General features: G+C 37.9%; 2 long non-coding RNA genes across 2 annotated transcripts in view; one reads left to right on the top strand and one right to left on the bottom strand.

Moving 5' to 3' along the window:
• Nucleotides 1–8,549: 8,549 nt before the first annotated feature.
• On the top strand, nt 8,550–9,571 carry LOC119697999. Its single transcript, XR_005256020.1, has 3 exons — nt 8,550–8,956; nt 9,110–9,219; nt 9,376–9,571. It is a non-coding gene; the product is annotated as an uncharacterized LOC119697999 (long non-coding RNA).
• Nucleotides 9,572–10,235: 664 nt separating this feature from the next.
• Nucleotides 10,236–15,081, bottom strand: part of LOC119698338 — a 30,330-nt gene continuing 25,484 nt past the window's right edge. The window contains exon 4 of the long non-coding RNA XR_005256127.1: nt 10,236–12,002. This is a non-coding gene — a long non-coding RNA (uncharacterized LOC119698338). The remainder of the gene's footprint in view (nt 12,003–15,081) is intronic.

The raw sequence follows: 15,081 nt of genomic DNA, 5'->3' as shown, positions 1-15,081 counted from the left end.
TTTAGTTTTGCTGCACTGCAAGAAATGTTGGTAGCAAAATCTGTTCAATGAGATCCAATTCATTGGACTGGAGTAATGTAAATCCAGTTTGCATTACGTATATGGCCATTAAAACCATTTGAGATAAAAGCATTAGCTCATGGAGAATTGCATGTCTTCCCATCTTTATCAGCTCAAAGGCTTTCCAGCAGCAAATAATGTGAACTGGCAAGATGACTAAAAACCTTCCTGTTCGCTGCAGCTCTCAGAATTGTACACTACATAAAGAGAGGGATTTAGTGACATAGAAAAATACAGCCAAAAGAAATGTGGTGGGTAAATATGACTGGGAAAGTAGGTGAACCCAAGCCTGAATAGAGCATAAGTTTAACCCAAAACGTCCTAGTATCTTCAGGGAGCTGGAAGCACCTCCAGGAGGTCTGTCTTTGTCCAGATGCAGTAAGAAATGAAGCACTTCTTTTCAGACACTGAGACAAAATAAAAATGGACAGCAGATGAGTCATTTTTTTCCCCAGCTTTGTGATGGACTGTTTCACTCTCACATTACAGAGATGAAAGAACTGAGCAGTACGATCCTCTTAGCGGGATTGTAACAGCCACACAGACCCTCATCTTCTTGCTCTCCAGGGGCCTGCCACCTTTTGTGCTCTTTCATAGATGGTTAGCACTAAAACCACTGAAACATTACCATCTCCAATTGAGTGAGAAGCTAAGGCCATATCACAGTAGTTCTTTGCTTCTGAAACCGTGGTCAATCCATTCCAGGAAGACAAAAATACAGAATAAATATTGTTGTTATTCCAGATATCCTGGTAGTATTGTTTCAATCTGTTGGCTGTACAGTCTGAGATACTGCACTGGTAAACTTTGTAAATGTTCCTTTTAAAACCTGGGAAGTTAGAACAGATATTATTTTAATGAAAGCATAGATGTGGAGGCTACAACAAAATCCACAGGAAGATTCTAAATCCTCCAACACTTCGGATTTTTCATCAGCCTGGATTTAAATTGACCCTAATAATGTGTATACTTAGTGCTTACAATCACATGTATAAGGTCCATAAAAAATACAATTTACCAGCTGTGCAAGTATTTTTCTAATGACTCAGACTCTACTTTTTTGTTATTGGATAAAAATGTGATGCTTTTAAACTCAGCAGCATAAATTACATTGTTGCTTCTCTGCTGCCATATAATATAACCTTTCCCCATGGTTATACATTTTACAAGGGAGGTATAGAAAGTTCTGTGTATCCAGTGCACCTCCTGGAGTTCAGATTTCAGGCCCTTTTTGTGATCATTTACTTCCTCATCCTCAAAGATATAAAATCCTCCTGTTAGCTGTTTATATCATGGGAGGCATGGGGCACCCTTGCTTTCAGGTGTCTTTCTCTAGTTGAAGGGATATCTTCAATTCTTAAGTACTCAATTATTATAGCAAAAAAAAAAAAAAAAAGGTATTGCTGTCACAGAACAAACATACCTTTTGCAGACTGTTGCCATAAAATATGTTACCTTCCATGGTAATGTACCTAAGTCTCCTGTGAAACCAAACCTGGTCAAAAAATAGCTGTATCTGAGTTTCTCTACAGGCAAGAATACAGATGAATAAAAAAATTGCTTCCAAGCATGGAAGGTAGCAATTTCATTTTCTCACCATCAAGAGCCTCACTGAGGTAAATAGGATTAGGACGTGACTGGGCCCTGCATGTAGTAATTCTGGGCAGAACTAAGTCAAAAGTCTTGCATTACAAAATCATTAAACATTAGCATTTTTCATGTTTTGGCACAAAGATTGTAGCATGCCATCAATCATTAAAAAGTATGTGCAAAATATAGCAAATTTCTCAGTTAAAAGCAAAGTAAAAGATTCCTTTGCATGACATGTTCTTTACAAGGGCAGAATTAACATGATAGCACAATAACTCAAACATTGAACTGGAAGATTAATGGTTTGGCTTTCTGTGTAGGAGGACACATATGACCCATGACTTACTGAGTGTCCCAGCCATGGAAAACTGCCCATTTAGTGTGACGTTGGTGCAAGTGAATCAGTTTGCAGAAGGGCTGTAGGACCTTATTTTAGACTCACTTAAATGTATGGCTTAAACATCATCAGGAGATTTGACTGGGGTATAACTGGTATCCAATACATAGAACACAGTCCTAAGGGCTAATTATTGCCAATATGATGTGCCTCTCAAGAGGCAGTTTAATGGAAACTTTTATTTCTAATGTACCACATATTGTGCCATCTTCCAGTACGATTCAACTTTTCCTGAGATCCAGTTTGTTGTGTACATTTGTCCCTCTTTCAGGAGGTTAGAAGAAGCTAACAAAATTTCAGGTGTTTGATGTGAAATATGAACAAAGTGAATGTAGCTTCTTATATTAAAAAAAATAATATATGTTTTGATTTTCAATGAAGTATTACAAAAATACTAATAAGTGATGGGAAAATGTAAGTATATAAACATAATTTTGAAACTAAAAACAAACAGAAAAAAACCTAGACACATTTATCTTCTGTTCATTTATTTTAAAAATATTTTCCTTTATTCTATAAAATTATATTTGTAAAAGGTTCTTTCCTTAGATTTAGCAATGCAAAAGCATTTATATTTTTTTAATTGCTTGCACTTTTATTTAACTTAACTACCATGTACATGCTTGGAAACCTAGCTTTCAATAGCGACAAAGTATGTACATAATTAGTAATGGGGCCTTCAATCATTCCCCCTCTCATGTTCCACTGTTTTTCCATATTCCAGCACAGTTATGTGCCCTTTAAGCTATTTTTATCAAGTGTGACAACTTTGAACTTGTTCCAAGACCATATTGCCTTAGATGTGACCTTCTGGTGTGGAAGTTAAATGTTCTCTGAAAATCTTGCATATAACATGTACTTCTCTATATTTACTCTAAATGTAATATCTTCAAAGAATACCAAAAAGTCAGTGAAACATGAACTTTTTCTATAACAGCCCTAGAGCCTGATCCTTTATACATGACTTCAGTAGGATTTACACATGTGTAAGGGCTGTGGACCATGTGTGCAAATATGGACACATGTTGTATCATATTAAGGTTCAATAATAAGGCTGGCCAGGAAACAAGGATTCTGTTTCGTGAAAGATTCTGAGGTTTTGGCATTTGGTTTCATTCTGATGCAGGGTGAAATCAAGACTTTTCAGCATGTTTTGAAAGCAAGAGAGTCTGCAAAGGAGACAGACAACAGACAGACAGACAGATGTGTAACCAGAGCTAAGTATATACCTGTCGTGATGAATCCCCATGTCAGACACTGCTTCAAACCTGAGAGCAGTGATTCAAACTTGGATGTGCCCTGGGCAAGATGAATTTCCTTGTTAGCACATTATTTGTTGTCCATAAACAAGTGGAGGCCTCCCTCCTCATTTTGAGTGAAATTCCATTCCAAGGTTGAGGTCGGCAGCCCTGGTCCTCTCTCAGCAGCACAGGCAGTGCTGCTGGCCAAGAGTTTCATCTGCAGTGAGCTGTACTGTATGCCAGGGGAGCCTTGAGGTGTGTTTGGTCACAAGGCAGGTGACAGGCCATGGTGCTCTCAGGGCTCTCCAGACCTGTTCCCTGAGAGGCCACAATCTACTCAGCAAGCACTCACAAAGCAGGGTTTGGGCACCAATGATATAAGCAAAAGGGCAGGGTGTGGTGGTTTTATGTCTCAGGTTTTTATAATGTGACACAAGAATTCCTGTCACTGAAGTTGTTTGTGTGTTGTAAAATATTTGCCTAAGATGTGTGTTTCTGAAATATCAGCTTTTCTTTGGGTTTACAAGGAATTGGGTATCAAATGGAGTAAATATTCAGTTAGATGAAAGGATTTTGGTCAGAAGAGACATGCTGAATGAGTATGAACCCCATCAGCTCTGTTCTATTTCATTGGTCTGAAATGAAATTAAGCATTACTTGATTTGTTTCTTAAAAAATGACAATGTTGATAAAAAGACTTTGAGATGCATATGCATTTGAGATAAATCTGTATCACAAAATCAACAAATGTTTTGTGTACCTTGAGCCTTTTGTGTCCCACAAATATTGTCTTAGTAATGTGCTTTGTTCTGCAATAATGTGGCAGACAATGATAGTAAAGCAAATCTCACACAAATTACATTTCCATTTGGATTATACTATAAAAATTAACTTTTCCAGATTTGATGCAAGCTCTAGCAAGCATTAGATGATAACTTAACTGAATATGTATTTGAATATTGATTTCATACAATAAAAACCCAAAAGAAATCCCCAAAAGTTTGAGTGAAATTCTTATGGACAAATGGAATATAGCTTTGCCTCTGGGTTGAAAAAGATCTGGAAATATTAGTGGATGCCTATTTTGTTCAGCTTTTACAATGCTTGCTTTACTGTTTGCAAGGACTGAACAGTGAAAACAGTAGGAAACACTTAAAAACCAGTAAAGACAAAATTCTAGCAGAGGAAATAGAAATTGACAGATCATTTTAAATTTGAATACTTAGAAAAATGATAAGCAGGGAAAAAAATCTAAATTTTCTCGGAGTTTATTTCCAAGACAATTGTCCAATTTTAGTCTCTCTATTTGAAAAATCTCAAAGACTATATTTAAAATTTAAAAAAATAATAATTTTTGCTTTCTTCTTCATTTGTTGTTGGCATGACCCTAGACAAGTTTCTGGTACATTTTGCCTAAGGGCCAAAGTAATATTTCCACTCTGAATGTTAAATACTATCCAGCAATCTGTCCTAGATCTTGACATAAGAACTGGCCAAGCAGACATTTATTCTGTTCTTTTTTATTAAAACAATATTTCAAAGAGTTACTTTCCACCAAAAAAAAAAAAAAAAAGAAAAAAAAAGAAAAAAAAAGGCAGGGAATTGAATTGAAGCTGCTCTTTTTGAAGAGCAGATGATGGTTAGGTTTTAACATTTATGTGGTAGCACCAAAGAGGCATGACCTAGTCCCCAGTCAAGCAGAGGCAGTTGAACAGATGACATGAGGTGTAAATGCTGAAGATCTGCTTCAGTGTGCCTGGTAAATATTATAAGCAAGGATTATTCCCTCTCTGTAGATGTGGAAGCAAATCAGAATGATCATAACTGATTTTGACCAGGAGTCAGTGTTAGAGACAAGATTAGAATTCCAGAGTTGATTGCTGTGGAGTTCAGCTCAATAACCAGTGCTGAGCCAGCCCTGAGAGCCCCATTCCTGCAGGTTTTGGCCCTGAGCTGAGCCCCTCCATTACCAGCTGCAGGTTCTTGCTCGCGTGGTTATGCCACAACAGCCACAGTCAAAGTAAGGAGCGATTGCTTTTCGCAGAAATTCTCAGACTGAGCTCTTTCACCAAGGATATATTTTAGCATTGTGTTTTCCCACTATCTGTGTATTCAAACAAAGTGGACCAGCAAGACTTCCTGCTATAGTGCCCCTCTAATCATGTATCAGATCCCCCCCAGATGAAACTTTGGTTGCTTTGTGTTCAAGAGCTCAGCTGGGAATGGCTGTGTGAGGGAGAATGAGTGACTTGGCATTGTGGGGAAGGAAACAGTGGCACTAATGCATGCTTTATCAGTGAAACAGCAGAAATACTATTTTAACAATCAAATCCATGAGTGGACTTCACAGACAGTAAAATAATTTGTCTGAAAGGCACAAGTGCATCAATGTTCATGTCCTTTTGGTGCAACAGGACAGTGAGCAGCAGAGATCTCACAGTCGTATCAAAATAGACAGAGTGTTTTAAGGCTCTTTCTTTTTAAGAAGCTAGAGGACCCAAATTTGTCTTTGCTTTGACCTCAGTGTGTAGAGGCAAATGCCAACCAGAAGAGGGAGCACATGTCAGCTGGAAGTCTATTCCCAGAGCTCTACCGACTCAACTAATTACTATGCTGACAAATACAGCCATGTTGGCAAAATAAATAAAAAAGATAAATCCGGGCTTGCCGTCAGGAAAAGGTCAAAGCTGATGAGAAAGAAACCTGATCAGAAAGGAACTGATATGTATGTATGCCATTGAACTGCCCTAGCAGGAGTATTTCCACGTTTAAGAGTGGCTGGATTTGAGACAGAAATTTGTCACTCTTGAGCTTTCATAGTCAGCTCATGAGATCAAGAGCAGGCTCCTTGCTGTGTCTCGCCCACTTACAGTTCACATAGAGATCATTTATGTATGTAGAACGAGTCATTTCTTGCTGCAAAGAGTCCATGACCACTAATTGCTTTCCTCTTTTACTCTCTTCCTCTTTTTTCCCTCTTTTGGTTTTCCTTTTCCTTATTTCTCCTGCTGCTCTGTCCTTCAGATATGGTTCTACCCTCAGTTTCCTAGGCACTGGCATGCAAAGCAGAGGGGAAGCTGTGGAGGTCTGGCTGCCTGCAGCCCCCCTGCAGCTCTTGGGTCGCTCACCCTGCGAGCAGAGCAAGCACCGAGTGACTCCAGCCGTAGCCAGCTGCAGCTGGGTCTGTTGGCAGGAGCGCTTGGCCTGGGGAGCAGTAAGGCTTCCCTGCCACAGGACTTTTACTGCCATCTTTTCTGCTGCCTCTGACACTGGACCACAACTCTAAATAGTTGTCTTGGCATCAAGGCTGCACAGCCACGAATGTAGGGTGACTCAGAGGGGTTGCATGTGGGTAATTGGGAAGCACTGATTCATCCAAGAGGGACTTGCCATTCTTCCTTAAGTTTAGCACTCATGTGAGAGTCTTTTCCTCCCTTTACAGATTTTTCACCCTACGCTCATTTTTTTGTAGTTCTCTCTGTCCACCACCCGTTGGCTTCTCAAGCTCTTTCTCTGTCCCCACTGACTCTTATTTTCAGTCTTCTCTGTCACATTCTTTACCCTCCACTCCCTGTTTTCTATTGTTCTTTTTATTCTTCTTGTCCCCCCCCTTTTCCTTCTTCCTTGTTCTTGTCTCTGCCTCTTTGTTCATAATCCCTTCTCCAAAGTGACATCTCACATTTTCATCCTACCAGAAAATAGTCTTGTTTGTAAGCTTACATCTATTTTTCTTTCTTCTGCTGGATATGCCACTTAAAACATCTTTGCTTCCTTGAAGGGCTCTGATTAAGATTGCAAATATTGCAAATATTTTTCTTTAAATGGTTATAATGAAACAAGGATTTGAGGAATATTGACTCAACAATTTATTTTCTCTTAAATATATTTGCTTCTCCTTAAATAATAATTGAAGTATGTTATAGCATAACAAAATCTTCACAACAATCAATTAGCAGATAGACAATAAATTTAGAATAATTAAAAATTAAATTGCAAAGCTTATTTGAAATTACAATTTTCCTGATCATATATGTGAGTTACATGGCTGTACATAGAAACTAAGATACTAGGTATAGGTATTCATTATTGTCTTTTTTTTAAATCTGTCCTATAGTGTAACTTTTTGCAAATTATTAAAAATATATAATTTTGCTTTTTTTTTGGTTCATTACTGTACCAAAACTAGAAAGCTGTTTTCCTTTCTCTATTATTAATAAGACCAACAGAAGAGGTATAAATGACAGTTTTATTTACTCACTATAATGGGACAAGAGATCATTAGGCTTTACATTGTATGGAGTAACTAATATTATTCTTTCCAGCCTTTTCTTTCTTTCTGAGACACTTGATCTTTTGAGCACTTGATCTTTTTAAGCAATGCTAGGTCAAGTCAGTTATCTAAGGAATAGTTTGCTAGAGAAAACAAAAAGGCAATGGTGTCTGACAGTCTTCAAATGCACTTTGTACCTTGTTGTTTTAGTGTCAGCTATTGACAGATCCAGTTGGGGAAATTTCTGGTCCTATCAGCAACAACAATTCAATCTTCCATAGCACTTTTCACATCAGAGCACATTACAAATAGCATTATCATCCCTCTGTTGATAGCACAGGAGGTTGGGGTCGGGATAACTGACAGGTTATAGGTAAAGGAAAGGTTTGACTGGAAGAAATTATTTTCCAGTAGAAAACAAATACAATGTTAAGACTTTCAGTGACATTTCTCCAACACCAAAATAATCTTACATGAAGAAATTTTCAAATCTTGCTGAAATTGCCCAATCTATGATCTGACTTTAAATGTAGTTGCAAAAATAGTGAGATTAGGATAACTTTTACATTGTTTTGGCTTAGTCAGGTCTTTTCTTTCTTTTTTTTTCTTTTTTTTTTTTCTTTTTCCTTTCTAAAGTACAAGTTCAGTCTCTGGTCTCTGAGGAAACATTCCTTCTCTACCACACAAGTGGTAAATAAAATCTACAAATAAATTCTATTTCCCCAAATGTATAGGATACAAAAATATGTATTCATTAGTGTGAGATATAAAAATGTAGACTCACACTTCTGAAATCTACGGCTGTTCCTTTCACACTTGTGCCAAAGGCAAACAAACATAATTCTCCCTGGCAGCTGGACGACATTCCAAACAGCCACCACATTAATTCACTCACCTCCATCAGCCTCCGCCTGCAACCTGCACAGCTTGCTGCCAGGAAGCCTGGCAATAAATTCCAACTCTAAATACCAAACAAGGTAGAAAATACCATACAATGCATTATTCCAAGGGACAAAAATGGGCTTGCATGATAGGAATACTGAGCAAGGGGCTCTTCCACTGCCTTTTGGAGTTCTTGTTGCCCTTGTGGAGATTGGCAGCTGCCACAGAAAATGTAGCTTTGCACTGACAGTTGAATTCTGTATTTTTTACTCGAAATTTGAGTATTTTTTTTACAACAATCAATAGTTAGATGTTTGATTAAAACTAAAATTTTGTGTGTTGATGATGTGCAAACTAATGTTAACACATGATGTGATAATGAGGGATCAAGCCTGGAATTGCTGTGTATTCAGCTGCTTCTGGAGAAGGGTGTTGTGGACACTGTGCTGCAGCTCTGCAACATCTCTTACTGAAGCTTCTTATTTTCTCTCCAACAAACTAGATATGAAAAGGCAGGTAAGTACCAAATTATAACACCATCTATGGTTATAGATTATGTTTATTTGTGTATATATATTAGTTTTGGTTTGGGTTTTTTGTACCATGTATGTACACAAAACCTTTCCACTTTTCTCTTGGTCTTTAAGTTGTTTTTCTTTTAATTTCAAGAACTAAAAGTAAGTCTGTTCTTGGAGGAAACAGAACGCACCTTTCTAACAGCAACTGCAAACAAAATGGCCACTATCTCAGGAAACAGATAATTTCTCATCAAGTTAAAGGTAGAGTATGCAATAAAGGCATCACAAATTCAAAGGTGTTCAAATGTGGGCTAGTTCTGTCACTTTTTTTCTGTTCACCTTTTTCAGAAAAGCTGTATATTCTGAAATGAAATTAACACAGTATGTTAATTTTGTTTTCCCTGAAATAATTTTCAGGAGTTCAACATAAAAGAACACCTGGCAAACTCAGTTTTCCAACTTCTTGGGTTCTTAGACTATGAAGATCTGAGAGAGAAAACTCAACAGAGCAGCTGTCAAAAAAGGATATTGCTGGTTTGGCTTAAGATTGCACTCAGCACACAAGTTAGCCATTCTGTACATTCCATCCAAAAGTAAGTGGAATAAAATAAAAGTAAAGGAACAAAATCATTCTCAGAAATGTAACAGGCATTTGAACTCTCAGAAAAGTTTTACTCTGTGTTTTGAGCAAAGTTGATGACAATCATTTCATGCAAACTGCTTCCACACATGTTAGTTTTACTGACTTTGTGTTAGTTCACTGCATCTAGGGATGGTAAAAAGCTCCTTCTGTTTGATTAGTCCTCTATCTTGACTTTATCTTTTTAGAGTCTTGCAAAGCTGATAAAAATACAAAAGTTCACACAGAACAATTTATTTGGATTTCAGTCAAAGCTTTGATAAAATGAGCTTCTGTATCAGCAAAAGTAGCTAATTTTTGAACAACCGGGTAAGTAACTCTTGAAAAGGTATTTTACACCTTAGAGAAGCATAACTTAGGAAAACCTTATACCCTGTAGATCTATGGACTTTTCATGCATTTTTTTGAGTGAGCACTTACTCCTCAGTACAGCTGTGACGTATTTTCAGTGCTTCTTTTTGCAGGGGTAGAGAGGTCATTCAGAGGATCTCAACTTTTCTTGCTGTTTTTGAAGTTGCAATAGGATCTCTACCTTAGGCTGTTTACTATGTTGAATGGCTGTCATTTCTGTACAATTAGAGCTACTATGAGCTTTCTAATACAAATTGAATTCAACCCTGTCTACTCCTCCTGCCCAATTCTATTCGCAGTATATTTTCTGCCACGGGGTCCTTGCCTGAGATGAAGTTTTTTTCTGTAAGTTACAAACTGTGCAAATGTCTCCCATAAATATTTTTTTTCAGTATAGCTGAATTGTTTTCCTGCATAATTTTGATTTAGTCCACTCTCCACCAGGACTGATGCTTTCCAGTTACAAGCTTTTCTTCTTTATGATTTTATTCATCTCAGGATAATTTACACTGTTCCATGAACTTCCTAAAATAGCAGTGTAGTGTAAGGAGCTATTGGGTCAACAGGTCTTGCTGTAATGGCTTCCTAGACAGGGACTGAGTGCTTCAGTCCTTTCACATTTAAAACTACTGTTGACCTCAACAAAGCATCAGGAGATGGTTGGCTTTAACTGTCTTCACCTCAAAAAGGACATGCACTGAGCAAAGAGACATGGAGATAAAATTGGCTAGGAGAAGTATACCTTAATCTGCACTTGCAAGTCTTCCAGTGCTTCAGGTTTTTTCATACCAGCTGCTGAGCTTTAAGTGGCTTTGCTTTTAGGGTTTTTTTTTAAGTTAATTTTTCTTTGCAGAAATGACAACATTGTGCTGTATTTTTGCTCTACCTTCTTAGTGGAGATTTACAATCCAAATTCCAGAAAAAGAACTGCTTTGGACTGGGGGGATGGGGGTGCTCAGTTTTGAAAAGTCTCAAGATTTTATCTTGAGTTTCAATATTTGCTTCTTCCTTTATAACTGCCATTCTTGGACGTGAATGAACCCATGACCGTTTTAAGCTGCTTTTTCTTTGTGTGCATTTCTGCCCCTCACATCTGTAACATCTGAAAATATAAATTTGATAAAAGATTAGAAGTTTAAAAATTACATCTTATTTTTTCTGGAATTTAAGATTTTTAAGCCAATCTCATTTTTGACTCCTCTAGGATGCCAGTTTTAGGGTTAACAAAACTATATGTTTCAACGTGATTTGAAACCAAGGGACTTAAAAGAGCCTTGAAGAACATCTGACAAAAAAAGACACAAAAGGGAAAAAAGGAGAAACATCACACACACACACAAAACTGAAAAAGACACTTTTAAAAAATGTGTTTATAATTCAGTAATATAATTAGTAATATAATTAGTCTTTAACAGGATAAAAATAAGGACCTTTCCTTATTTTTCATTTTCAATTACTTTCCTATCATATTTGCTAAATTTACAGGTCAGAATTTTTTTTCCCCGCTGGCAACCCGCAGCTTCCACATGAGATTTGAAAGTAAAAAATATTCATTCTGCCTCATAGGTCCCTGATGGTGATAAAGATCCCACAATAGGAAATTAGCTGACAATTTGGTCGATGATGTACAAAACAGAATAGAAGCCAGCTCGTGCTCCCAGAGCTCCTTGGCTCTACAGAGCTAACAATAGTAAAAACAGGCTTTTGGTCAGAAAAGTGAGCGGCTCTAATTCCAGGGTATGCAGGGAGCTGCTCCTTTGAGTAAGAGCGTGTTCTTTAACGCTGCTTGCCGTCACTGTGCTTTAAGCTGCCGGTGCTCAGCGCTGGGGCAGCTGCACCACCAGCCACCAGGGCAGGGAAAGGAAAAAACGGGGATACCAGGTTTTGGGTGGTAAGGTCCTTCAAACTGAAATGCCAGCAGAGACAAGATGTGCTCTGTTCTGCTGTAATTAGTCACTGGAGCAAACAGGACTCGGCTCTCCTGAGCGGCTGCGTGACAGCTGGGATTATCTCCTTCATGAACAAGAGCTGGCGTTTTTCTTTCTTCCTGTACCTAAGAAAGAAATTGCAGTCACTTTAAGAAATAAGTGTTCTTACACCTAGGATTCTTTTCTTATATGATCTTTACACGTTCTGTATGATCTTTACATTCATCTGTATCAAAGAATCTTCAGTGATATTAAAATGCTTATGGCTCTTTCTCTTATTCCTCCCCAGAGACGAGGGAGAACAAGGCATAAACCAGGACTACAAGTTTAAGTTTGTTCACGGTCTGTTCCTTGGGTAGAGCAACTACGTGCATGAGCAGCTTATAACCCCTCAGAAGGTTAAAATCTTGCCTGTGGCAAGGATTACTTTAGTGAAAATGCATTAATAACCTGGGTTTGTCTGCAATGATATAGTCATGCGTCTGACTCAATATTATTACCAAGAATAATTAACTCGGCAACGGGGAAAACACACATGTACACAAATGAGGTGCTGATGTTCATGAGATAATTTTCATTTATCATGAACTGTCTCACCTGCCTTCTGTTCTGTATACCACCTCGGCCTCTGAGACTAATGTGAAACAGCTTGAAACACATTAAGAACCAAACAACCAAAAATGTATATTTCCAGATAAAGGTTTCCTTTCCTCTTCAAAGGTGGAAGAAGCATAGGTCTTGGATAAAGTGGTATTTAGTGTTGCATCTGGGATAGATTCAATGGGGGAAACAGTGAAAGAGAGGGAGAGCACTAGAGATAGCAGCCTGCTTAATTTTGGCATTATAAGACAGGGAGCGGCTATTTTCAGGTTATTTTAGAGGATTCTTGTACCACAAAGAGTTTTCTATTAAGATGTCTAATACAACTCATGCAATATCAGAAGCCTGATTTAGTGAAAATACATTCAGAATAAAATAATAATTAACAATCAGATGCAGGGCTTCAGTACTATATTGCTACCCCCCAGCCTTTTGGAACACATTGCATTTGTAAACTCAGTAAAAAATCACAGATGTCTGTCATTGAAAGAAATTAACTTTATCCAGTTTGTTTCTTCCTACAAAAGTAGACAACCATATCATTCCTTTTGGGCATTTGCCAAATCCTTTGGGATAATTGGATAGAGATGCTGTGGAGTTGTGAACAGTTGTAGTTCTCCTGTTGACCTACAGTAGCTCTGTTTTATTTCTTTTTTCTGGTGTGAACCTTCCTTGAGGAATGCCTGCTCTGTGGATTTTATCTTCTCCTTTCTGGTATGTTTCTGGATACCATTCCATACCATGTTGTCTTGGAGTGCAATGGAGCCATCTGAAGAGACATTACTGGCTGCAGGAGGATCCCTGGAGAGACTGACACACGGATTGCCCTCAAATATCTGCTGAAGCAGCAGGAGACATTCGTGTAACAGGCAAGGAGAGACAGTGGTGTGGTGCAGCACTTCTTAACAAACAAGTTGGAAAAGAGGAATCCCTCTCTGCTTCCTACAGAGGTAAGGAAAACCTTGTTTCACTTCTGAAAATACTTCTGGAAGCAAATTAAAATGCCAGCTCTAGTAAAATCATCTTTTACAGAGCTACAGCCCTGAGTCAGATAATACTCCTTTGAATGTCAAACAACAACATTGGGCATTTTCCTCCAGTAAGGCTACAGAAATTGGCCTATTTAAAATTACTAGATTAACCTTCAATTTGAAATCAGTTTTTCCAAGACAAATTGGTCTTTTACATTTATTCTAATGCATAGAGGAAGTGAGATTATTAATATAATAATATTATTAATATTATAATCTCTAGGTTGCACTGTTGTAAAACTTTGGGGTTTTTAATTCCATGACTCAACTATTAGGGCGTTGTTTTGATATCATTTTAGCAAACGTTCTGAATCCCAGGAAAGTTCATCACCTGGCAGTTCTTTTTTCCTAAAGGAGCTTATTGCAAAGGAATCAAAAACCACTTAGGAAGTTTTACTTGAGACCACAAATTTTGTGGAGGCACAATTTTGCCAAGTTATTAGCTGGAGGCCAAATTCTGCAAATCCTAAAATCACACGTGTATTCCTTTCACTTGAAAAGGACTCCCAGTTTGAAGGACTTCTCATGCAAATAGGGATCTGCAGGATTTGGCCTTTTGTGGCAGGGCTGATATCATGGCTTTGCTGTATGTAGTTAAACAGAACTTTTTTTAAAGGGTTCATCAGGAAAGTGGAAACAGATTTTTCTCAACTAAACGCTTATGGTTGAATTTAAAAATGCTGCCCTTGTCAGAGGTTAAACTGTTCCCTGCCTGTCTCTTATAAGCATTTTAACCATCTACATTAAATACTGTGAATAGTAAGAACAAGGAATAAGGGCACAATATAATAACAAGAAAGTGTAAAACGAAAGGGCAGTTTCATGGTCCCTATTAAAACACACTTAAAGTCCCTCCAGCTGCTAGTGTTTAACCAACAAAAAGTATGGTTTCACACCAAAAGAACAATCTGTACTGTGAATTAAAGCGTTTAGAAGGGCTTAGTAACAAAGCTAAGTACTTACATATAGGAAGAAAATCAATGGCTCCATACATATCAGTGTAGACAATGTTTCAAAACTGGGGGAAAAGGTGTACAGAATAACTGGACATGGGTCTGGTTAGAAATTGATCCAAGAAAAGCCCAAATACCCGAACCATTGTAGTAAAATAAATAGAAGTGTGTACACATAGAAGTGGAGTTCTAGAAACGAAGCCAAATTTCTAATTCCATAGCATCCCTTTCCATCCTGTTGGACAGGAATAAAAATCTGGCAGCTTAGACCTATCTCTATTGCTTACTTTCTCAAAGGTCATGACTTGTTTTCTGCATGGAAAGAGCTGGAACTTTTTCCCATGAGGGTGTAGCTAGAAATATTTATATACACACCACTGAACCCGTTGTGCCTCAAGTCCACTCCTTTTCGATGTCAATGTACTCTATCTATCAGTACTGCAGCAGCCTGATTAGCTACAGAGATCTAATTGTGTCGTGAAAGGTCTAAGGAAAACAAAAATATGTCTTCCAGCCAGGAGTGCCCGCTTCCAACGTTTGTTTCCAACCTGCCAGGTGTTTCATAAATATATAGTGCAGCTCTTCCCTAACAACACCTATAAACAAAAGGACGCTGACCT

The sequence above is a fragment of the Motacilla alba genome, chromosome 2, assembly GCF_015832195.1.
Source record: "Motacilla alba alba isolate MOTALB_02 chromosome 2, Motacilla_alba_V1.0_pri, whole genome shotgun sequence".
NCBI classification, from domain to species: Eukaryota; Metazoa; Chordata; class Aves; order Passeriformes; family Motacillidae; genus Motacilla; species Motacilla alba.
Note: the sequence above shows the minus strand (reverse complement) of the source record. Positions and strands in the feature narration are given on the sequence as shown.